Source organism: Amblyomma maculatum, chromosome 4, assembly GCF_055883805.1.
Source record: "Amblyomma maculatum isolate TAMU_Amacu chromosome 4, ASM5588380v1, whole genome shotgun sequence".
NCBI lineage: Eukaryota > Metazoa > Arthropoda > Arachnida > Ixodida > Ixodidae > Amblyomma > Amblyomma maculatum.
Window position 1 is genome coordinate 5,131,517 of NC_139347.1, and position 26,743 is coordinate 5,158,259.

General features: G+C 43.0%; 1 long non-coding RNA gene across 1 annotated transcript; it reads right to left on the reverse strand.

Annotated features, from left to right (window-relative positions):
* Positions 1-20,065: 20,065 nt before the first annotated feature.
* On the reverse strand, positions 20,066-26,403 carry LOC146190235 (uncharacterized). The gene is made up of 3 exons (XR_014706528.1): positions 25,552-26,403; positions 24,785-24,833; positions 20,066-21,741 (listed from the first exon to the last, which is right to left on the reverse strand). It is a non-coding gene; the product is annotated as an uncharacterized LOC146190235 (long non-coding RNA).
* Between the last annotated feature and the right edge of the window lie 340 nt (positions 26,404-26,743).

Below are 26,743 nucleotides of genomic sequence, written 5' to 3' on the forward strand. Positions count from 1 at the left end.
GGAAACATGCCAATTCATTATGTTGGAATTGAATTGGCTCGACTTCACCCTAAATACCTTGGAGTTCCGCTTCATGCATTCAAGTCTAGTGAGCGTTACTAGAGAGAGCGGCTCTGGGCACTACAAAGCTATACTCAGACTTTTGTTCCGCACCGTCTATCAATTTTTGGTCAAGCACAGGCCTGTAACATGTTCCTGGCAACAAAAACACATTATTTGGTACTCTATTGTGCGAGGAATTACGTCCAGAGCTTTCATCGAACTTTTGCTACGTTCATATGGTCCTCCAGTTTTGAGCCAATTCGGCGCGAAAATCTATTCACACCTTTTTTTGCTGGCGGACTATGCTTGACACATCTCTGTTAGACAGTTAGCGGCTCGTTTCTTCTTTTTCCGTGATAGCTTGCATCCAATTATCAGAGCATCCCTGCAAACTAACTTTGTGAACCTTCTCCCCATCTTAGTGGTCTCTTCCAATTTTACCGATCGGCCCTTATGATTTGGTTTTATGAAAGAAGTTTACAATTTAGTGCGTTTTCTGGCAGTTAGCTTTTCTTGTGTGTGCTTTTTCTCTGTTACACGGAAAAATTTATACAATGAATCGATATCTATGTTGTTCCCGCCTCCATTATATTGTTATCCCTATTCTAATTGTATGGGACATAATGTTTTGAAGAGCGTAGGTAAAATGTCGATCTCGCCTTGTACTAAAATGTTTGCCTTTATACTTCACGCCGAAGTTCTACTTGTTTAAATGTGGCTTCAAAAAGAAAGATTTTTGTTTCCTCTGTTAATCGTCATCTATATGAAACACCTGAAGCCATCGAGCACGGTTTATTGCCTGCAAGGATGCGATAATATTTTGGGGCGTTCACCAAAGAACATTGCAGAAAGACTTTACATTTAATTCCCACAGCGTGCGTTGCCTAATGGCCACCCCACATGACCATGAACTCTTTGATATGATTTTCCTCTTTTGACTACACAGCCTGTGGAAAACGCGTATGTTGGATTGGAATGAGCCTTTCGTTTCCTCTGTACTCATTTCGGCCAGATGGCGCACCAGCTAGGAGACACTTACCAAGGAAGCGGCTACGATTCCGCCTGTCTGCCATTATTGATGTGGGGTCTTTCCTTGCCACCGTTTCAGTGAAGTTGTGCTGACGCATTTTAGTTGTATAGTGTTGGGTTGTATGTTTCAATTGGACTTCTTGGCTACAGGCTGATTACTTAGTAAATAATGTACAAAGACGTTTCCTGCATTTAAAGGCATTTAATGAATACCGAGCTGAAAAAAAGTGTTATGGCTGTCACGCCATTAGCCGGAGTTGCATGCTAACAGAGGCCACAGTTTTATTTTTATTTGTATTCTATACCAATTTGATACGCACTTTCCGGCGACAGTTCATGGCCAAGGCACTCACTTCACAAGAATGGTTTTCGCCTTAAACAAAAAAAAGAAAATACGCCGTGGTGGCGCCTAATGACGTCCCGCCCTGCCTGCGTAACTTGGGTGCGTCCAATTAGGGAGCGCTCGCAGCGCGCCCCTATAAGGTCACTGTGGAAGTTTGCGCGTGGGAATGTGTCGCACCAATCGGTTGCGAGTGGTCGAGAGCAGCATTTCTGCAAATATATTTCTAAACGATTGGATCCATGTAAAGCCTTAAAATTTGCCTCTAGTATCCACAAAGTCCACCTCTGTGGATTTCTTGCACTAGAATATTACCGCAAGTAGCAATAAAGGGGCCCTTAAAGTCTGAGAGCCGCGTCAACTGCATGTCACTAGCTGCCATAGGCATCGCACATCAGCAGTTGCGCTGCTTCCGAGAGCTCTAAGACGGAGGAAATACAGGACGCGTAATTTGAGACGCCTAAGGAGACGTAGGAGCCACACTCTGCTTTCACGAGCGCGGGCGTGGAACAGTTGGTTAAGGTGCTCGGTTTAGGATCCGAGATATGGAGCTTTAATTCCTGGTGGAGACATAATTTGCGGAGAATTCTTCCTAACAGCTAAGCCATCACGCGAACGTTTATTGCTAAAAGCTGTTAAACGCGTGAATTATTACGAAATCAATAGTACGCATAACTCGGCTAAAGGTTCCAGATAAGGCATCACCTCAGTATCTTTACGGCACCCCATTTCCAAAGCAGCGACCTCCTAAAAACATCCGCAGCCCATATTTTATGTATCTATTGTAGTGCACTGTAACTTTCTGAGCGACCAGGTCATTCTCCTATCAGCTAAATGACGGCAGTGACCAACAGAATATACAGGTTACCGACGGGCAGTTTTGTACTGATAGGTGGTAGATTGTCTAGAAAATAAAGGGACCCATACAAAAGGCAACAATCGCTGAGCAAAAGGTGGCAAGGAAGAAAATCACCTTCGTGGCCTCGCTTACTGCCTGCACCACATGTTTAAAGTATAGGGATCAAGGTGGTCGTTCGGCGTTGCTGAGCCAAGTATTGATACCTTCATTCTTCAATTTGGGACCCGAGGCATGAAAAGAAGCCCTGCCGGGGCGGTGCAGTGGTAAGACGCCCGACTACTGTCCGGAGTTTCCGGGTTCGAACCCGACCACGGCGGCTGCGTTTCGATGGAGGCGAAACGAAGTGGCGTCCGTGTGCTGTGCAATGTCAGCGCACGTTAAAGATCCCCAGGTGGTCTAAACTCCACTACGGCTCCTCTTTCTCTCTTTCCACTTTCACTCCCATCTTCCTCCCTTCCCTTACGGCGCAGTTGCGGTGTCCACAAAAAACAAGTGAAACATTTACCGCGCCTGTCCCTTCCTATAAATAAATCAGTAAAATCAGGTGTCCACAGAGCAAGTGTGACAGATACTGCGTCTTTCCCTTCCTGTGAAGCAATTAGTATTATTATTAAGGCACGAAAGGAAAGTTTATGCCTTTTTTAAATGAGTGCATATTACTGTTTATTGAAGAATAAGTTTTCCTTTTTCTTTAAGCGAGCAAAGCCACACATTACACAGAAGAAGCGTCTGTGCGTCGAAACATTGTGGATATTTGTTTAAAATAGAAGGTTCTTCAGACGAATGTCCTGCTTTAAAAAAACGCGCCAGATTTTCCTCCTAAAATATTTAGGCCTAAGTATTATCTTAATTAAATGCCATTAGAAATATGTGGGAAATCTAAAACAAAACGGAACCTCAGTTTTGCTAGACCTACACGCTGAACACAGATTATTTCTGCTCTTACTGCTGCCCGTAGGAGCTTATGAAATGCCACTGTTGCCCGCGCTAAGAATCAAGTGTGTCAAACAAAATTTGTAAAGAAGCCTGAAGTCGTTTTTATTATTTACAGGCGTTGTCATCAAAACCTCAAATGAAGCACGCAAAACGGAAGGGTACCAGATTTGTCCCGTTCCCAGATGACGGTTTACTTTATATGTCCCCTTCAGTAACAATCGCTGCCTTTACTGCCTTTAACTGGATCAAGCTGCAGGATTTGTGGCCAGCTATTCACGAGAGTCTGACAGCTATACACGACACTGTGTACGAGAGGACTGCGGCCATGATTGAGAGCTGCACACGAGACATTTAGGTGGCACGATGTCTTGTGCGTGTACAGAACGCCTGTATGCCTCTTGAAATGTGCTTATAAATTGAGTGCTTTACCTGGTAGTTTGTCTTCTGGAAAACTCATTGTTAAATTTGACTAAAAGCTTTAACTACATTATATAAGGGGTTTCATTTGACTTCATCCGCTGGGGGCTTTGGCAACTACTGGCTGCCCGCCATGGCAGTGGTCCTTGTAGCAGAAGTATACTCACAGGCACGACTGTGATAGACGGTGCGACTGTTTTGCTCTCGGCTTAAATATGCGGTTCAGTGAACATGGGCGAGATCTGCATGGAGCAGAGAAAGGCGGTATCTTGAAAAGGTTCGCCTGTGGGGCGACTTAAACCCGTACGAGAACGACGACTCCGAGCGGTCCAAGCCTTTACGATATGTTCGCAGAAACCATTTCGCTCTCCGTCTTGCGGTGAGCTCCTCAGGTTTTTTGCATTAATTGGTGATATCCTTGGGACGAAAAAAAAAGCCCACCTGAGCTGCGTTCTTGTCCGCAAATTCTATTTTTTTAGTGATTACTACATTCAAACATAGCACAGTTCGCCAGTACTCACAATCGCCTGCCGCCTGCCTTCTTGCTCAGCGCAGGAAGCTCCACGAACTAAAATGGTCGCAGGTTCAATTAATACCGTATAGTCATCTTGCGGGTCACTTTCAACGGTACCTGTCTCCCATACCACGAACTTGAAGACTGCCAGCGGGTGTTCCGGGCTATGATGAGTAGATATCGGGGCGTGCGAACTACGGACGCGAAAATGTGCGCTTGCCCTCGCGACGCTAGCGCGTGGCCTTGCAGCAAGGCGTCAGTAGAGCCCCCTGGTATCTTTTAATGAATGCTGCTCCAATTAAATTAAATTAAATTGGTTCACAGGAAGGGAAAGGCGCAGTAACTGTCACACTTGCTCTGTGGACACCCGAACCGCGCCGTAAGGGAAGGGAGGGAGGTGGGGATGAAAGTGGACAGAGAGAAAGAGGAGCCGTAGTGGAGGGCTACGGAGTAATTTCGACCACCTGGGGATCGCAGGCTTGTTTTCATAGCACTTTGTTTTCAAACTACTACAAATATTGAGGAGCATACCTATGTGTTAGTTGGTTGTTTTTTCGTTCTACTCAACTTACCGCCGCCTGCGAACTAATACCTTTGTTACACCATTTCTCCTAAACCTCTGGTACCCCTCCCTTTATTCCCCTGACTGCCCACATTGCGGTGAGCGGGCAACGCTCTACCATATGGTTTGAGCGTGCCAAGTTACCCCGTTTCTAAGTCCACTTCCCCACCCCTGCATGGAAGATTGGAAGGCCGCCGTGCAGGAGCCCTGCCCGAAGCGCCAGTAATGGCTGGCTCACCGCGCTGTTACTGCAGCCACGGTCAACGGGATCCTGGACTGAGGGTCCCTCCCACCCGCTGACTAAATAAATAAAAACGTTTTGTCCTCCTCCTCCTTCTCTTCCTGCAGCGTAAATGAGAAACTATATCCAATTCGCCCCGCCGGGGTGGTGCAGAGGTAAGACGCCCGACTACTGTGCCGGAGTACCCGGGTTCGAACCCGACCTCGGTGGCTGCGTTTCGATGGAGGCGAAACGAAGAGGCGTCCGTGTGCTGTGCGATGTCAGCGCACGTTAAAGATCCCCAGGTGGTCGAAATTACTCCGTAGTCATCCACTACGGCTCCTATTTCTTTCTTTCCGCTTTCACTCCCATCTTCCTCCCTTCCCTTACGGCGCGGTTGCGGTGTCGACAGAAAAACAAGTGAGACAGTTACCGCGCCTTTCCCTTCCTATAAATAAATCAGTAAATCAGTATATCCAATTTATGCTTTTTTTTGAGGCAAGACAAATACTGTTTATAGCAGGGACGCTATATGCTGCAAGCCTGATCTACTCGCTTACCATTCACCAATAAAAATTGCACTTCGGCCAATAATTGCCCACATCCTCCATGACCGGCATGTATAGAATGTGTAAAGATTCTTAAAAGCTTCAACTTTACAGATAAGAAACGTATTGCTGTCACGTTGGCTGTTTCTTTCCTGTTTTTTCTCTTTCTTTCTTTTTTTTGGGGGGAGGGGGAGGGAGGAGGCTCGGAAAAAGATAAACAATGCAAAGGGTGCCAAAATGACAAGCGCGCAACCAGCGATACAAGCTTCGATGTGCTCGAAATGGAAAGTTTTAAAAACGAGGGATATTGTTTCGCAGAACACGGGGTGGAGCACCTTGGAAAACGCACAGTAGAGATGAAAACAAAAATGTGTCATATACATGCAGACGTCGAGGTACGACGCATAAAATTCACAAAGATTTTGCATGTCCGAGGAAAAGACAAGGGAACATTTCAGATTTCGGGATCGATGCAGAAGAGTAGCGGGAAGGTAAGCCGAAAACGCCGAGAAGAATGACGGCGCCACGACAACGCCCAACGACCCAAAATTGGGAATGGAAATTGGGAGCGATTCTGCATGCGGAACGGAACGCAGAGCGCTTTACGTATTTACAGAGGGCGCCACTTCCTATTCCTCGAGGGCACACGTTACCCTGGCTGGCGCTCGCAGTTCAACTGGAACAAGAACACGCATATGATAACGAACAAAATGGGGTTGCACTCCTCTATTCTTTCCACTTTTGTACGGACGAAACAGTTAAAAAAAACCCACAGCCGCTCAAAAATGGGGAAAGACAATTACGAAAAACAAAACAATGTTCTGCACTTGCAATGAAAACATACACTTATTTCTGCTGTACGGAGTGGACCCGAGAAAAATTGCGGCATTCTAGCTCGCGCAGGGAGAAGAACAATTCGTATAGGAAGCAAGATTTGTTTGGCATTTATTTGTTGCGTTCGAATGAATTATTACCGCTGTGTCTTTTTCTTCATCTGTCTGTTTTAGCTAAAAATTTCGGGGGCAGAGACAAGACGCTGCTTCAATATTCCGTATTGGTTTTATATTACTGAAGAACGGATATACTATTTCAGATGCTTAAAGTAGACGACAGCCAATCCTATGAAAGCGCAGTTGCAGAGAATACCAGGAAACAATGGAAACTTGCATGCGATAGAGCCTACCTAAGCAGTTGCAGTTTGGCAGAAGGGAAGAATTGTATATTTATTTACTAAAAAGTACTGCGCCTTTTTGTATGTGAAACAAAAATAGCAGCGATATCTATCTCTGTATACAGAAAATTTGGAAAAGAAAAATGCCTTCGTTGTAAAGAAAATTGTATGCAACGTGAGCTGCATGTTTAATGTTTAAGATAGCTGCCTTTGCAAAATCAGAGGAGCATTTAATCAACAAAATCGCTTACACAATCGCTGGCTTGAGATCTCAAGCTTTGTGCATGTGCGGCGCTTTTTATTTTCGCATCCAAGCTAGTCTGCAAATCTGGCTTCAAGAAATCACTAAATAAAACCTAAAGCGAAGTTACAGGAAATGACTCTAACCGGACCGACAGGTTCGCTGAAGAGCTTAAACCGGACAGACCATTTCCAGTATATAGGTCAATCGGAAACACAATTTCCAATATGCATCTCAAATCAGGTGTTGCATTCCAGTATGGATATCCAACCTACGAGAATAGTGTAGTATGAAGCGCATTTGCCGTACAGACCCCGCCCTGTAAACTGATGAACCCGTCCTAATGAAACAGATACCAGACGAGCATTTTCGCTTCTCAACTCAAACCGAAGCGATCGATGAAGCCCTGATTGAATGGCTCTGTCAGAACATACCAGGGCGCTAGGTAAGCATAAAAATATGAACAATATAGATATTCTCTCTATATGTGGGATACGTGTTGACTCCTCAAAAACTTCGATGCTATGAAGCCGTCGAAGTTTACCCTAGCAAGTGCATACGCGCATCGCATCCCTTTCCGCGTTCTTGCCTGCGAGCGTGTGCATTCATTACAAGCAACAATCGCTGCAGGTCACCCGGCCTTGTGGTTCACCTTCATATGCTCTACTGAAGGAGAGCCTACAACGCGAATGCGCCAGGAAGAAAGTAGCGTTTCGATAGAGGCAACGAAAACATTGGACTGGGTTCAATCTACCTGAGACTAGTCTAAAGAGCGCAAGCTCGTTTAGGCATAGTCAGACAAGTCTAGTGTGGTTTAGATCCTCAATGGATGTCTGCGAACTTTAGGGAAGCCGAAGCTCTGGTTCCAGCGCAGGACTCTTCTATGGCGAACCTCAAGGGCACCACAGCAGGGGGTCTAGACCACACGACGGTGTCGATGGTGTAGGTACCAAGAGTCGAACAGATTGGCAGCATTGGCAGATGACTGGAAGGCTGTTTGGCACTGCCAGGCAATGTTGTATGTTTGTGGATACATATACCGGTAAGGATAACGCTTTCCAGGTGTATAAAGTGCAAGAAGCTGGTGAGCGAAGTAGAAAAAGAAAACAGAAGCAGCGGAAGGAGAAAAAGCGCCCCCAGCTTAGCGCGTTACATGTGCAAGGAAGAGCGGGCGGCATAGACTCGTCGCGCCGCACATGAGGTCACATTATGATGCCCAATGACCACTGCGAAACATGCCGTAGTGTGCTTCCGCTCCAATGCTAAAATATACTGCAGCATAACAGAAAAACATAGCTGATTTCCGATATATGCACGGATAGCCGCATATGAGGCAACGCTTCCTTAATCGGCGTCGCTGCTCCGCTAGCAGAATGTGAAGCTAAATGATGCAATATGACACGCATTACTTCGCCAGTGGTTCCTGCATGTAGCAAAAATTACGTTTGTTCAAAGACGATGACAAAATATCCCGCACTTGTAAATTGAGGGTTGAACAGCGGCCATACATGTTTAGATACGTCCGTTAATATGTTTGACGTTTATTAAGGAAGTGAGCTGGAATTTTATAGGCTGTTTGCGTTGAAAGCCTAGAAGTCTTCGAAATATGATAGAAAAATTGTGAAAACTTCTGAAAAACTTTGTTATGAAACTTTTTCTATTTCTTTTTCTCTGCTAAAGGAACACTTTTCGAAACGTTTTAATAGAGCCACCACTGAAACGCATTCGTTGTGTTCTATAGTATACGTCGGGCTTTCATCTGATCAAAACAATAGTGGCTGTAGCCATTGCTTTCTGAAAACGTTGTACATAATGGACACTCAAATTTTAACCATTCTCCGTACAGAAAAATAGCCAAGAAAGAAAAACAATTGCGACAGCAGATTTTATATAGCTGAGAATTTTCTGTTAGCATTTAGCAACAATTCACAAAAACTCGCTGTATTAATAAAATAGATGCAAAAAATTAATGTTCCTTTTTACAGAAAAAGCGATGTTTTGAGATACCACAACTCAAATATTTACCTTCAGTCAAGATGTCCTAAAATGACCCTGGTTACCATTCTTTGCTTCGGATTGTCTGGTAAGCTCTTGTATTTTACTTGCCTTCACCTTCATTCTTTTCCTGCCTAAAACCTGGCTTTTTTATTTTAAACCTGTTGAAACGTTGTTGTTCTTTTTCGCGTATTCGTTTCCGAAGATTTTAAGCTTCCTGCATGGATTAGGAGAAAATCGGGACATTGCTAAATGCACAATACAGTTATTACACAATACCTGCGACACGGCTGACTGGTAATCAATTACGCGTGCTAAAGCGGAACGACCGAACGCCGACTCGGAGCACCAGACGTAAACTGGAATGGAAAAATTTTATTACCGACGCTTAGTAGGAAACGTTTTGCGCCAGAAACGCGTTACATGATACCAGCTGTGCGCTGTTGCGACGTCATAGAAAACACTGAACAAGTTCCATAGATTATTTCTGAAATGTTGTTGAAGCAAAGACATTTAAATCAAGAAAAAGAACCACTGCCCGCCGCACAAAACAAGCGGTGAGTAGGCGGGGCTGTGTGGGTCAATTTTTGCGCCATTTTACTTCTGGTACGTATCTGAGGATTACAAACGGTGGAAACATTATCTACGAAGGCTGGCACATTTTGTCATTGAAATTGAAAAATGCAATTTTGGGCCGATTTTATCTCCAATCCCCCTACGATACTGTAGACCTGTCTGCGAAACACCTCTGCCCTTAAAGAAGAGTGTCTTTGGTGGCCTCTCCTGGTAGCTAGAAAAAGGACTCAGGGTGTCTAAAGCGCGATCGGTGAACTACGACCGCAATTTTGACACCCCTATAGAACGTCTGGAAAAGATAAGTTGCGCTTGATAAGTAAAAAAATAATTTTCTGCACGCAAGCAAATAAGCACGCACACACGCACCTAAACTAGCACGCTCACACACACACACACACACACACACACACACAGACACACACACACACACACACACACACACACACACACACACACACACACACACACACACACACGCCCGCGCGTGCGCGCGCAACAGGCAGACAGACGCAAATAGGCACAGACGCGCGCACACACGCACACGTATGCACGCACACACAGACGCTTACGCACCCACACGCCATGGCGCCATTTTTACTTAATAGCAAAACATCGCGGGCTTGGGCCGAGTTTAAAATTGCCAAATTGATCTGAGAATAAAGCGCCTTTTTAGGGACATTTAAGCCAAAACAGGACATCTTTAAAGCGAAGCTTTTTGCAGTGATTTAATTGCCCTTTTTGTAAGTTGCATTCCTTTAACAAAGCAAAAGGTAAGAAGAAATGAGTAACGTTGTTTCATATTTGCATTTTAAATTGCAGAAAGACAATGTTTCTCGACTGGTCTCCGGGTGCCCCTGCGCACTCCTTGTTGCGGGCTGTAGCAGGTTGCGCATATTCCTACTCCGTGTTCTGGCACTGGCGAGGGGAGAGAGAGAGGATGAATAAGGGTGAAGCGTACTGAAGAAGGAGCTACATTCAAGCTTCCTTTTACTCCTCCCCTCTCCCTCTTCCTTGGAGCTTTCGGGATTGCGGCTCGCTGTGGCATGTTACAGGCGCGTTTGCATCAAGAAATTGAGCATTTCACGAGGGACTGGCGAGCGTGTATTTTACCCGCAACACGACTGAGATCTTCGTAGTTCCGTAAAGCCATTTCTTTCACGCGCACATCGCTTTCAGAAAAGCGCGCGGGCTGCCGCTCGTAAATCCCAATGAGCGTGGTCAGACTTCCCTTGTGGCGAGGGTTTTGGGCGACGTGCCGCGAAACTTCAGAATGAGTGAGCGCGCTGGAGCAGTAAGCAAATGACGAATGTTTTACAATAAGAGAAGGAAATGATTTTCGAAGTGAAATATCAGGAGATTTCCAGAGTGCATTTGTGGTCGTAACTGCCCTGCTGTTTCCTGCTAGCTGCACAGGAGACAAGAACACATTTTGTGAATAATATTCATAAAAAATTCGAGGGCACACAAAATAGGGTAACTGCTGAAGAATGAGCAGTCACAGATTCTTGCCTTGTACGTTGGTAGTCCTGCAGCCAATTTTTGTCCCTAGTCGGAATTAAACCAACCTAATTCAAATTTCTTCGAATGAAAGGAAAGGCGCACTATCTGTCAAACTTTCTCTGTGGACACCTGAAACGCGCCGTAAGAAACGAGTGAAAGGGTGGAGTGATAGCGGAAAGAGAAGGGGGGGGGGGGCAGTCATAGGTGATGGCGACGGAGAATTTCGACTGGCCACCAGGAAATAATTACCGAGCACTGGCAACACCACCTAGACTAAGAGAATTAGTCTAGGTGGCGTTGGCACTGGCATCGCGCAGAACATGGACGCCTTTCCGTTTCGCCTGCATCCAAACGCAGCCGCCGGTGGACAGGCTCGAACTCGTGTTTTTAGGCACCCACACAGTAGTCAGAAACTTAAACTGCTCCTCCCCTGATGGGGCTAGAACAGGTAGGTCACCGCCGCTTGCGGCGGGGGCCAGCCTGTCAACGAATTTTTATTTGTTGTAGGCCGTCATTGCACCCGCCACCGCTTCGGTGGTGGACGACGGCTGTTGTTGCGGCGGGCGTCTTTCTTTCGCTCTTCCTTTTCTTTCTTCTCTAATTTCTCTTCTGTCTGCACGAGGCAGCGGAGGTGGCTCAGCTACAGAGCCAGTAGCAGGCCCGTGCATTTTCTTTTCCTTCTTCCTACAGCCACAACAACAACTTAACTGCGCTACTGCGGTGGCGCCAGTCTGGAACTGGTAAACTTCTTTTTGCAATCAGGTCCTTTCATTGTGAAAGACTGCCCATGAAAAAAACAGATTCGGTTACCATTACACTAAAGTCCTATATACAGAGAAGCACATATGTTTGAACGCCAAATAAATGCTAAAACCTGAATGCTTTGCTCCCAAATGCTTTGCTAGATGATGACCGGAGAGGTCATCAAAGCATTACCTCTGCGCATAGAGGCCAACTACAAACATTTAAACCATATATGAGAAAGTAGGCGGAGTGCTCTAGAGTGGCTTCTAAGTCCATATCCGTATTTCATGAATCCGCAGTTGTCACCGTGAACTCAGATTTTAAGTTGATCCTAAGCTATTCAGCATTGCGGTAATTCCAAATACACGAGGAACAGCTCCAGCTACCTCTGCGTGAATCAATTATTTCTCAAGTTCAATGACCTTGTACTGCGCAAGCGTGAGGGGGCAGGAGGCAAGAGGGTGACAGCGCGCTTTTAAATTTGCGCATTTAGAAATGTGCATTGCATTAAACACTGCTTAAAAATGTTTCGTCCCCAGCGTTAGAACAGGGAATAATTTTATAAAGTATGTGACGCTTATTCAAACTATCGCTTCTGATTGGAGGCGTTGAGCTGATATTACACGTTTACGATATAATTATTTATTGCAACTGAAGCAAACTAGACATTGCCTTTTTATAAATTTTAGGCAATCTTGAAAAACAGGTGAAACATTTACACCCAGCTAAAATGTATTGAAATTAGTTTTTTATGGGTTCGGAATGACAGCTGTCACAATAAGAAAATTTTAGGTGACAGTGCTGCCTCATTGCCGCCTTGAGACGTATTTGGAGGGTACCATTCGCGTTTGGAGCGTCCTCCTCGATAGGCGTTCCGTGCGTACTAGTCGAGAGGTAGGAATCACGTCGGTGCTGGTCACTTGATAACTTTCTTTCAGAGGCCACTAACTAGAACGTCATAAAGTGTACGTTCAGTAAACATCACATCCAGCTTTTTTTTAAGAGGACGTCAACCGATTGCACTGTACTTTGTTCTTCACACCAATATTAAAAGGGCAGACTATTAGTTTGCAAAACCTAATAATCCCCACCAGGTGATGCAGTGATTAGGGCGCTAGTAGTTAGAAGTGAAGCAGGTAGTTAGATTGATTGATTGATTGAAAACTTTATTTGTCTTTTGGAAGTTTGTTAGCGGTGGAGGTCGAGGCTTCTTCTGGAAGTCGTCACCTCCCTCGCCGTGGTTGGGCCCCTAGTCCAGGGCTCCACTGAGTCGGGCCACCTCGCTTGCGTGTGCTATGAGTGCCCTCTGGGCCTCTAGCTCGCAGCTGGTGAGCCGGCTCTCCCATTGCTCCGCACTTGGTGTTTTCTGTTCGTGAAATGCATGATTTCTCTCGCATTCCCACGTGATGTGATATAGTGTTGGTTTATCCGCACCATGGGCAGCTGGCGCTATATTGTGTTGGAAAAATCTTGTTTAGTATGTGTAGGTTTGGGAAGGAGCCCGTTTGTAGTCTCCTTCATCCCGTGGCTTCTTCCTTGGTTAGTTGTTTGTGTGGCGGGGGGTAGTGGAACCTCAGCCCCTTATATAGGTTTAGTAGGTCTGAATATCTCTCTCCGCATCTGATCTGGGGGTCCTCCGGGGTGTGCGACGCTCCCGCTCGGCTGGTCGTCCCTCGAGCTAGGTTGTCTCCCCCTCGTTGCCCCTGATTCCCAGGTAGTTAGAAGTGAAGCAGAAGAAAGTGTAACAACGGAGGCTGAGCCCCCCAAAATGGCAAAGAGTAGGTCGAGAAAGAAAAGTACAAAAAAGAAATTTAACACTAGGATCAGCTACATAAACATGCAAGGAGGTAGAAAAAGAGCGAAATGGCTAGAGATAGAACAGCAGTTGTAGGATGACAAAATAGGTGTGTACGCTCTTTGCGAGACTCGTCTCAGGGATCTAGAAGATCCGCCGTTTATAGAAGGCTACGTCTGGGAAGGGTGCAACAGAACGAGAACGGAAATAAAGGGTGGAGGGGTAGGTATGTTGATACACCAGGGAACAAATTGGCAAAGAATTAAATCATCTTGTAAAGAACATATCTGGGTTTTAGGAACAATTGCCGGCATAAGGACATGGCTAGGGGTAGTTTATTTAGGAACAAGACATCAATGCAGGCAAGAAAACAAGGACCTTGTTGAATTTCTCAGTGACGATATAAGCCAGTTTGGAAACGGGGCCAATATTATTCTACTGGGGGACATGAACAGCCACATCGACGATCTGAAGGGATACATGGATTGTAACGGGAAGCTAATGCTAGATTTCTGTGAGCGACAGGATCTAGTTATAGTAAATAGAGAAACAAAATGCGGAGGACAAATCACGAGGGAATTCCGCAACAGGCAGACGACCATTGACTACTGTCTAATGTCGCAGGAATTTTTAGCAAGGTCAGAAAAATGGAAATAGACGAAGAAGGGGAGTGTAGTCTGGGAAGTGATCATAAACGTATTAATCTGCAGATGGGGCCCTTGATTAAAAGAGAAATGGAACTTAGACAAAACGTAAACGCAAAATTAAACGACAATCAAATAGCGCAGATAGCAGCAGACAAAAAGGAAGCAATAGAGAAAAGCCCCATGGAAGTCTGGGAATATGAACAGGTAGAACTACTCATAAGGAGGAAAATTAAGGAGGTTAAAGTAGCAAACCGCTGGAATGGAAAGAAGAAGCCACGGAGCTGGTGGAATAAGGAAATCAGGGAAGCTATTGAACAACGACGGGCTGCTTCAAGGGAACACCGAATGGCAAAGAAAGCACAGGTATCTCAGGAGGAAATCGATCAAAAATGGGAATCATATCCACAAAAGAAACTTCAAGTGCAGGCCCTCGTCCAAAGTAAAATAAGGCAGTCCACCGATCGCTGGATGGCTGACATACACGATGCCTCTAGAGGCGGAGCAAGAAAATTCTGGAACCATACAAGCTGGCTAGGGAAGAAGAATCAAAGAAAGCAGGATCAGATTGAAGATAACGAGGGAAATTGTTTAAAGGGAGACAACGCAGTGAACTACATTGCATCAGTTATAGCCGAGTCATTTAAGAGCGACGATAGGGTAATCACCGCAAATCAGTAAGCAACACAAGGTAGCAGAATACAAAGCAGCTTAGAACTGACCAATCTAAATTGGAAAAAGGCAGAAAAAATATTCCTAAAAACACATCTACAGGAATAGATTGAATTCCGATCAAGCTGATTAATGAACTCGGTCCAAAAAGTAACTAAACGTTATTATAAGCTCTGGAAACAGTCATAACGAATAAGCAAATTCCGGACAGCTGGCGGCAGAGTAAAATGAATTTGATTTATAAAGGGAAAGGAGACAGGATGCACATAAAATCCTGCAGGCCGATTACCATAACATCTGTTATGTACAGGTTAGCCATGCAGGCGGTTAAATTAAAGGTGCAAGCATGTGTAGAAAGTAACAAGATACTCGGAGAACTTCCAAACGGCTTTAGAAATGGTAGGCGCTTAGATGATAGCCTGTTCGTGCTTACCCAATGCATCGAAATATCTGGAGTGAAAAATAGACCTTTGTATTTGGCCTTCCTGGACATAAAGGGGGCGTACGACAACGTAAGCAGGGAACTCCTGTGGAAAATATTAAAAGTAGAAGGTATCGGTTATGAGATAATAGAGTTTCTACAGGAAATTTGCCGGGATAACAAAGTAGAAATTACGTGGGAAGGGATAAAAAGTACGGAAGATGTCAAAGTATGCAAAGGATTAAGACAAGGCTGTCCTCTATCACCGGTGCTGTTCATGCTTTATACGATAAACCTGGAACGGAGGATACAAGACAGTAACCTAGGTTTTAACCTGTCATATAGATTAGGTGAAAAGGCGCTAGAGCAGCGCCTCCCCTGTTTGACGTATGCAGACGATATTGTGCTGCTAGCTGAGAGTGTGGAAGAATTGCAAACTCTAGTTAAGTATTGCGGAGACGAAGGGGACGCTCTAGGCTTCAGTTTCAGCGCAGTTAAGTGGGGTCTGATGATTTTCAACGGCTCAACTGATCAGGGTCTTAAAATACAAGGCCATGAAATACCTAGAGTAGCAGAATATAAATATCTGGGGGTATGGGTAAACGAAGGATTGGCATACATTGGAAAGCATGAGCAATCACTTAAGGCCAAAGGGCGAAGGAATGCCGGGATAATGAAGCATAATGCATTGTGGGGATACAATAGGTATGAGGTTTTGAGGGGTATTTGGAAAGGAATTATGGTGCCCGGACTTACTTTCGGAAATGCGGTTGTGCGCCTAAAATCAGAGGTACAGTCTACATTCGAAATAAATCAGAGATCCGTTGGATGATTAGCACTAGGTGCCCACGGCAAAACTACAAATGAGGCGGTACAGGGAGATATGGGCTGGGCATCTTTCGAAGTACGGGAAGCTCAGAGTAAAATATTATATGAGGAACGCCTGAGGAAATTGGAATAACAGATGGGCAGCTAAAGTATTTAAATACCTGTACTTAAAAAGCGTTGACTCACAATGGAGGAAACGAACTAGAAAACTAACTAGTAAGTATGCTAGTCACAAGGACGGAGAAATAAAGAGCATTAAGCAACAGGTGAAAAACACAGCAGGTAAAATTTGGGTAAATTCGATGCAAAAGAAACAGAGTGTGGAATTATACCGAAAGTGGAAAATGCAGATCACGAAGGAAGATTTCTTTGATAACACAAGAGGCAGTGCCCTACTTTTTGAAGCTACACTCTTAAAAAAAAGGTAGTTGTGGTTACTAACTTTTAGGGTAGTAACTGCTTGTCACATATGTTACTAACTAGTTAGTAACTGCAGGTTAGTATCTGCTAGGTAGTAGCATATACCACCTCTAGAAGGTAGTAATCAGAACTACCTCCAGCAAATTTTACTACTTCTAGATATAGTACCAGCAACTACATTTAGTAATCTTTACTACCTATAGAAGGTAGTAATCAGAACTACCTCCAGCAAATTTTACTACTTCTAGATGTAGTACCAGCAACTACATTTAGTAAACTTTACTACCTATAGAAGGTAGTAAGAACAACTACCTTTACTAGTATTCACTACCACTGCAGGTAGTAAGAGTATCTACCTACAGCAAAACCTACTACCTATAGGAGGTAGTAAGAGGAACTACCTTTAGCAAAATACACACCTCAGAGGTAGTAATAGCAGCTACCTAAATCATATACTAACTCTATAAATAGTAACAGTCACTACTTTTAGCAATATGCACCACCTACAGAAGGCTGTAACAGTAATAAACTGTAGTAAAAATACTACACATTTAACAAACTCCTCTGCTTTGTTGCTATAACCACTAACCTGAACACTGGATTACATAAGATGGAAGCACTCAAGCAGTGGTCATACATGGCTTCCGAAAAAACAAACAAATTGAACACAAGTGTGGCTAAGAAGATGAGACTTTATTTCTCATTATTCAGTTCAAGCATTCAACTTTCTAAACAAACAAACAGTTGCCCGCATCACAAGTGGTGAAAAGGAGATTGCCTGAAGATGAGAAAAATACTCAAAAAGAAAGCAGGTACTTTTGTTCTGTTTTGGTTATAACTTATCACACATTCATATGAGACAGTGTATTTACACCAGAGTTGAGTGTGTTGAACTTGAAACCTTTATAGGAGGTTAAGGTATTGAAGGCTTGTAGAGCCTGGTGTGTCTTTGAGCACCTTTAGCAATAATGATGACAACTGATAGAAGGAATAACATACAAGAACTATCAGGATATGTATATGGAAGTTGCTTTACAACAATAATTTAACCAGACATGTACAATAAAAATCACAACTAAAAGAGGGTTTTTTGGCTGAGAAGAATGGAAGTACCAGCTCATACACTGCCTAGCCTTCTGCCTTGGCTGCTCCTAGCAATACCTCAGGTATGAGGAAATTTTGTGCTCATTATTTGGCCATTAATATCCCGCATATGTATTGAATACTTGTCGGAGCCATAGTTAAAACTGGTCAACTGTCCGCTCTATGGCAACTAAATGAAACAGATGTTAGATCTTCCTGAAGCACTATAAAAGGATATTAGCAACAGCTATCATAAGGGACTGTCAGTCACAAAAGAATATGTCAAAATTGCTGCAAAGAGAATGTGTTGCTTATATCAAACTGACCTACTAATACACAATAAATTGAAACAGCACATCAGCAATTCCTACTCAGACTCAAAACTGGTTTAGTTTGGTCTGTGGGGCTTAATGTTCCAAAGCGACTCAGGCTATGAGACACCATATTGAAGGACTGCAAAAATGTCGACCACCTGGGGTTCTTTATTGTGCACTAAACATCGCACAGCCCACGGGCACCTTGCTTTTCGCCTCCGAAGAAAAGCGGCCGCCTAGACTCGAATTCGATCCTGCATTCTTGCGCATAGTCGAGCGTCGCAATCACTGCACCACCCCAGACTCAAAACTTCCTCCCAAAAATGCCCATTTGAAACATTCCTCACATCCTAAAATTATGCTACAGACAGCCAGCTTGTCACAATACATATTACCAATTATTAAAAGGATGCCTGTTAGGTGTAAATTGCTGGATAGACCTGCTAAATAAGACCAAGCTCATTAAGAATAACTGAAGGCTTTTAGAGTAGTGTTACATAATGCTGACTTTATTGATTACAATCATTAGGAATGACCAATTTCCTCTTCCAATTTTGGTTCAAAGAAAGAAGTGCCAATAATTGCTTTGAAATAGCAGACTGAAATATTTGCACCAAGCTACTGTTTATATAAACTAGTTTTCCCACTGGCCTTAAATGATAAGTCGCACAATAAAAAGTGTGCCACATGCAGCTGTACCCCTTCAGCAGCCCAAGACGCATTCTGGAGAACAAAATCGCTTTTCGCTGGAGTGCTTTGTTCCTCAAACCACGCTCCGTTAATAGACTCTTTGTTGCTGAAACCAGAAATTAAAAAATTAGCTAATGAGTTTCATTAATTAATAAACTTCAGAAAACAAAGAAATACTCCAGACTAAGCTATACAACTCATGAGCTCTCATCTGATTTCAGTGGAGTAGGCCACTCATTGTAAATCAAAGAGCATAGCGCCGGAACAAAAACGGGGACGACGACAAGACAGGACAAGCACTAACCTTGAAATGAGCGTTTATTGCAGAAATGATCACATATATACACTTCACGATCAGCAGTGAATGAGAAAACACACAATTACTGTCAGACAGCCACATGCTAAGCCAAGAATTCAAGCTCTTCTTATGGCAGTGCAACAGACGCCTTGCTGACATATTTATTCCCTGTACGAGCTATCTCCAGTGCTTCTGTTATCTCCCTTGTCGGCTCGTTACGATCTCGATACATGATGATCGTCTTTTCGAACGGGATGACAAGGCGGTTCCGCATCACATCTTCTGCAGTGCGCAGCGAGATGGCCGTCTGTAGCAATGCTGTCAACTTTATTATAGTGCTCCAGAAGACGTACGTTTAACATCAGACAGTCTTGCTGACGTAGTGCTTTCCAGATGAAAGTGGAATTTTATACCTGCAGGGCACGTAAAGGTCTCCGTGTTTAATCGGACACTTAGGCTTCAGCGTTCGCATAGGACAGGTTTTTCTGCACAAACTGAAAAGCTTTTTTGGTGCAGTAAACAGGACGTTTACGCCAGAACATTGCCCCACCTTCCTTAAGTTATGAGAAACCTTATGCAGGTAGGGAATGACAACTACTCTTTCTTTATTCCATCTTTCCTCCTCCTTTTTCTTCTCATCCGCTCGCTGTTCGTCACTCATGCGTGGCGCAAATTTCTTTCTGCGATGCAGTCTTTCAGCAACGGAAACAATGACGTGTTTAGGGTAGCTCGCCGCCTGCAAACGCGCCACCTGCATACTGACACTTTCATCCATGGCATGATCACATGACTTGCAGAGAGCTTTCTTTTTTGTCTAACGCTCTCTGCAAGTCATGTGATCAAGCCATGGGTGAAAGTGTCAGTATGCAGGTGGCGAGCTACCCTAAACATGTTATAGTTTCCGTTGCTGAAAGCCTGCTTCGCAGAAAGAAATTTGCGGCACGCATGAGTGACGAACAGCGAGCGGATGAGAAGAAAAGGAGGAAAGAAGGAATAAAGAAAAAGTAGTCGTCATTCCCTACCTGCATAAGGTTTCTCATAACTTAAGGAATGTGGGGCAATGTTCTGGCGTAAATGTCCTGTTTACTGCACCAAAAATGCTTTTGAGTTTGTGCAGAAAAACCTGTCCTATGCAAACGCTGCAGGCTGGGTGTCCGATTAAACACAGATACCCTTGCGTGTCCTGCAGGGGGGGGGGGGGGGTTGTTTATAAAATTCCACTTTCATGTGGAAGACACTACGTTGGTAAGACTGGCTGATGTTTAAACGTGCGTCTTCTGGGGCCCAATAAAAAGTTGGCAGCATTGCTACAGACTGCCATCTCGCTGCGCACTGCAGAAGATGTGATGCGGAACCACCTTGTCATCCCGTTCGAAAAGACGATCATCATGTATCGAGATCGTAACGAGCCGACAAGGGAGATAACAGAAGCACTGGAGATAGCTCGTACAGGGGATAAATATGTCAGCAAGGCGTCTGTTGCACTGCCATAAGAGGAGCTTGAATTCTTGGCTTAGCATGTGGCTGTATGACAGTAATGGTTTGTTTTCTCATTCATTGCCGATCCCGAAGTGTATATATATGTGATCATTTCTGCAATAAACCCTCAGTTGAAAGCTAGTGCTTGTTCTGTCTTGTCGTCGTCTCCGTTTCTGTTCCCGCGCTATGCTCTTTGATTTACAATGTCTAACCAACACGCCCAGTCTTATTCACTTCTAGGACACTGTCTTTTAAAAGCTTGATACCTTGCGACACCTTGGTGTATATTATATTGACTGGTGTGGACTGAACAGTGTTGATTAGAAAACAGTTTTGCCTATAACTCGAGTGGGATAAATAAAAGGCCTTTTATAAGAATTGTATGCCTTCTTCCAGATTGTTTTCATGTATGTAATGGTCAGTGTAGAGAAAAAAAGTGCAGGCATATAGTCGACTATACATTTGTCATTTGCTAATCCTACACAGGTGACCACAAGCATCAATCAACTGTTATTGCTGATTTTTTTGCTCGATTGCAGTGTCAACAAATAGCTAACATTATATCTGTGCCCAGATATTGCCGAGTTGGGTGCCCTCCTAAAATTTAGGATGTGAAGCTTATTTCCAGAAATCTAACATACCATCAAAAAAATCTGGCTAGCATTAGTGTAGACCTGAAAGGCTGTTGTGGAGACCGGCTGAATAAAGCTAAATGTCACAAGGAAAAGCACAACATTGCTAGAAGAAAAATAAATGTTGTGGAAACCAAGATGTTAAATGCGCAGTCGGATCTATAATGATACAAACCACAACTCAGTGATAAAACCATTTGTTACATTTCACCTAATGACTCTTAGGAGATACCTTGCACATACTTCAGCACGTCACTGAAGCATTCATGTATGGAGCCAAGTAACTATCACATCTTCCCTACAAAACTCATAGAATAATTTCAAATACAAGAGGCATGGTCTGCAGTATTTTCCAGGTACCTGTACATTTCAAACTCACGCAGTTAATAGTTGGTGAGATAAACGTGCTGTGACATTTACAACCAACACAAAAACAATTTTCAGATACATCACATATGAAATGAGGTTTTGTTTTTGCTAACCACCACAATATAAATAGATTTGCTTCAGAATGATTTTTTTTCACTATTATTTTTGCATTATTAAAAGAAATAATGCAGACAGACCAAGGTAGCTGTCCATTCATACTAGCATCGTTAGCAGTGTTTAGGGTATGACCTTAATCGTGCATCCCTGAACGTGTGATGGCTTGCAGAAGGGCACTGCAGTGTGCTTGCTGGTAGATGATTTAGTGCATCCCTCATTTGTGCTGTGGTGTGCAGGTGAGCAGCAGGTAGGTTCCAGGCATTGGCCAGTCAAGTGCTCAGGTAACTGCATATATAAAGAGGGGAAAAAATCAACAAGTGAGACCAAGCACAATTCCTTTCCCAGTAATGAAAACAGACAGTTATAAATTCAGTAGCTACGATCAAACAAGAGGATTCTGGGCAAGCAACTTTAACAAGACTGCTCACATCATGATAAAAAAAATGCTAGACTTCAGCCTCAATACAATGTACTGTGTTTGCCAGAAAGTAACCAGCCGGCATGGTTTACTTCTCGCTCGTATAGGAGAGACTTTACAGTTTCCCTAAAGATGAAAAGGCCATGAAAGGCAGTTAAGGCTTTTCCTTGCCTTCAAAGGTTTAGAATGGGAGGTGGCATAAGCACTTCACAATATGATGATAGGCAAACTTCGAAGCCTGGTTCCTAGAAAACATTTCTAACATCCCACAAGTCTCAAATGAGGCTATTTTTAATATTTTTTTTACTCCATGAATATGAGGCACACCTACCTTAAGATTAGAAAATGGATAAGACAATTGGTGTTCTAAATGTGTATGAATGTATCTGTTATGCATAAAATTAAAGCACATGAAACATTTTCCCAATTATTGCATGTTTGAACAGAGAAGGTTGCTTCAAAACTCAAAAAAGAAAAATTACCCCATCGCCCCGTAAATTCCTCCATAAACTGTATTAAGTTTCACGAACTAGTCTCCTGGAGGAGATGAATAAAGAGTCTAAGTGAAAACATTGCATTATTCTGCTTCGAACAATGTTATCAAAAATGAAACATACGGCTTATCAAGCACCGTCACAACTCTTTGAATAAAGGTGCAAAATTAGCAAACAATGCCCATTTCTAAAATTTTAGGTTTATGTTAAGGCTGAGACCTGCACTGTGAAGAAGCAGGATATGTGATTACATTATTATAAACAATTGCTGGTTTGTTACATAAGCAGAATGTAGCGGTATAGCCATTTGTGGGTGCAGGGCGTGAAGTGACGCCCATAGGAATGCACGTAAACTATTGGTTTGAAATTTCCAAGTCTCAGACTGCAACTATGGCACATATATAGCAGTTTTCTTCATTTATCATAACTAGGTGCATTCTAGAGCAAAAAAAAAAGGGTTGTGTAAGATGTAATTTCAAAGCCAGTATATTTAAATAACTCCAACAGGAACTTGTCCCATTTATTTCACACATCTACATTTTGTTCAAATTTCTTAAACAAGGCAACCTGATTTCCTTATCTTGTAGCACTTCTAATGGGCAAAACTGAACAGGAAATTAAGAAATAGTGTGGAAATGCCTGCTCTACGAAGAAATAAATAAATTTAACTAATGGGAGCAAAGAGATCCCCAACATGTATTTCATGAGAAATGCCTGTTACAAAAGGAAAGTAAATCAAGTATGCCCACAGGGGAAAGACAAAGCAACAATCTGGGTATGCGAAAGTCATCATTGATGCACTGTGAAAAAAAAAAATATATATATATATATATATATATATATATATATATATATATATATATATATATATATATATATATATATATATATATACTGAAAACTGTCCTTTACAACTGGATATCTAAGGGTGGTGCCGCGAGCAGCTATCCACACCCATGGATAGTGGCACCGCCACAGCCTGCGTTTGTCACAGATCAGCCTTGGCTTACAATAGCATAATCATGTATGCTTTCTCTTTATGTTAAAGGTAGCAGGGTTAGCGTATTGGTAATATTCTGAAGAGCAGGAAGTCTTGTATGTTGATTTGGTGCCTTCACTTTACGCCCTTCTCCCAATGCTCGGAAAAAAGAAAAAAAAGTTTCAGCTTTGATAACCTTACTGGAAACAATACAATGCAACATGTTTTCTCACATTCTTTCTCATCTTTTAGAAACTTGATCGTTAATTTTAAAAGTTAGGACTGAGGTTCTTTCCTTTAATTCCTGAATAAGACTACTATGTTGAAATGCACCGAATTTAGGACAGTGTTTAATGTGCTGCATTCTGTATATGCAAAAAAAAAAAGATATTCGCAAACATTTCGCTATCAAGTGGTTATGCATTCTGCACAGGTACGCCTTACAGTCACAGTGAAAAAAAAAATTAAAATGGCCTTGTTTCACACTTGTGGACATCTGAATTTTTTTTTTCTAAGTGGTGACTTTCTCACAGTATCAGAAATATGCCTGACATTCTACACTCTCTCCCTTTTGCTCCAAGCACATAAAATATATTGATTGATCAGTGCCTGCATACCTCAATCCAAATTGATTTTAAAGTTGCAAAAAAAGTGCATGCACCGAAAAGCTGCTTATCCCAAGATGTCAGTCACACTTCTTCTGAAATACTATTAATAGCACAAAATTAATTTCACTGCTGGTGTATTCAGTTATGTGTGTACAATATTAAGGCAACCAAAAAACTGCGCAAACAAAGGCCTCTTAAGATCAAACTAGCTGCAAGCGCAGCGAACATGAAAGACATTAAGGAAGCGAAATGACTTTTTCATTTCTGGTTTGAAATTGTTTACTACTGCAGCATTTTAAAGCTTCCATCAAAAGCCACGACACAAAGTATCAACGAATGCAACTGCCCATTACTGCTAACTGCCCACCTGTGATGTGAACAATACTAAGATACGCACAATTCATAAAAAATACAAAAATCTTATTTAGTAATGAAAGCAATCACTCTTGTAATGCACATTTGACTACGTGTGGTCACTCAAATAATTCTTTCGAATCACCATCTACTGCTAAACACCTAACGGCTGAGTAGTACACGAGTTTGTACCTTGGCGTCAGCCGACCATGTTTTACAGAGAGGAATATTTTTTTGTACTTTCACACAAGCACCAAGACTAAATGCAGCGACCAATGTGAAACATGCACAACACCGCAATAACCTGCTTTTTGCGCGCTGTTTCTACTCATCGCATTAATGCATCCACCTGTTAGAAAAAAAGGCGAGTTTAAAACAGACTAAGAAAATACTCATCTAAATGTTCAGAACCACAATGGTTTTACTAAGAGATGAATAAATGGCAAAATAAAAGCTTATTCGTTCACTCACTTACCTCGAAAAGGATCACACAGGTCACAGCTCGTTTGGGGTACTGATCACATCTGTTAGAAAAACAAAGGGGAGGGATATGGAAAAGGAAACACTCAACGCACATTACAAGTTACAAAAAAAAAAAACGAATAAAGAATAAGACAATAACAAAGATAACTTGATTAAAGTTTCATACTTTCTCTCGCACTTTCGCACATTTTCTTCGTAGAGCGTCAGCTCAACTTGCGCACTACTTCGCCTTTCTTCCAGCGCCCGCTCCCATTGACGACGCACTGCTGCTCTGAGTACCCTGATCGCGCACTCTCACACCAAAAGATGGACGCTTTATTCGCTGCGCACTAGGCCCATTCAAAAAGAAAAAAAAAAAAAAAAACACCCGAAATAAGGCAAACACGGACGGCCCGGCGCCGCCACGTCGAAGGCACGCTGCAGGTGGGGGGTTGTCGGTTTACATGTTCCCAGGCGCACTCACGGGACGGGACGCTCACGTGTGGTTCAAGGTTCACACCGCCGCAGCCAAGGCGGGAATTCCCGGCGCAATAATTCACCGCGCTAACACATCCAATACACACCCGCCAAGATTATATCACGAGATATACGCCATAACATAACTTTTTCGCGGTAGGGTCGAACTTGCACATGAAAAGCGACAGCTTCCGAAGAGTTGTATTACGAAGAGACTTTGAGACCACACGCAACAATATTAAGAGCGCGTACCTCATTCAATAGCAATATTAAACAAACAATAATTTCAAGCAGCGTACTCACATTTTCAAGCAATCACGCCAGTCCATTTCCTTCTTCCGTGTTGAAGCCGGCGTTGCCACGGTACGGTGCAAGCGGTGTATGACAGTGAATCTATTTACCACTACTTCACGTAATTCAGAACACCTATCAAAGTGCACATGTCACACATCAATTCTGCAGCCCATTCAAAGAACCACAGCACAAAAGAAGCAGCACAACGCAAGGAAACAGCGTCCACAATCGCACCGCACGACCACAAAGGCAGCATGATGACATCGCACCTCTCTGCCACTAATGACTTCGGATTGGTTCGGATTGACCTATCAATGGCTTTTGTGGCTTTTTTAACTGTCGCCTCCCTATACGAAGTTTCGGTTTCGGAAGCCAGTTTAGTTTCTTTCTTTCTTTCTTTCTTTCTTTCTTTCTTTCTTTCTTTCTTTCTTTCTTTCTTTCTTTCTTTCTTTCTTTCTTTCTTTCTTTCTTTCTTTCTTTCTTTCTTTCTTTCTTTGAAAAGGCAGCGCACAGTTTGAGCCCAGGGCTCATTTATGTAACCCCCTCCCCTCTATAATGCCTTGGCGATTGAAGGTATGGCAAATAAATAAACAAAAACAAAATTGAGTAGCAATGTAATCAGGAGTATTGAATACTTCAATATTCCTATCGTATATAGTATCAGATATCTTCTGATCATGGTAGAAAACAGGTAAGGTACATTTACTACCCCTGCTTCCAGAGAGGTAGTAAAAAGGTCTTTCAGTCAAAAAACGTAGTAACAGCAGGAGTTACTACCATGTTACTACCTAAGAAGGTCGTACAAATGTAGTAACGGTTAAAAAAGGTAGTAACGGCAGCCGTTACTACCCTTTTACTAACTTTTTTTCTAAGAGTGTAGATCAGGGTGCCTTAGAACACGCCGCTACAAAAAGAAATTTAACAATGGAGATGACGCATGTGCTGTATGTGGTAACTCCAGTGAAACAATTGACCATATTATACTCGAATGTAATGGTATCCATCCGGATGTTGATGCAGGCGCAATGACTGTTCCTGAAGCTCTGGGGTTTAGAGATAACTGTGGCCGGGTGAATAAACCGGCGGTGGAAACTAGCAAAAAACGACTGGAAGATTGGTGGCTTAAAATCAGAGAAGTGACATAATGTTAGTAATGTAGGAACAAAAATTTAATAAATAGAATGATGGTTTAGTTAACCAT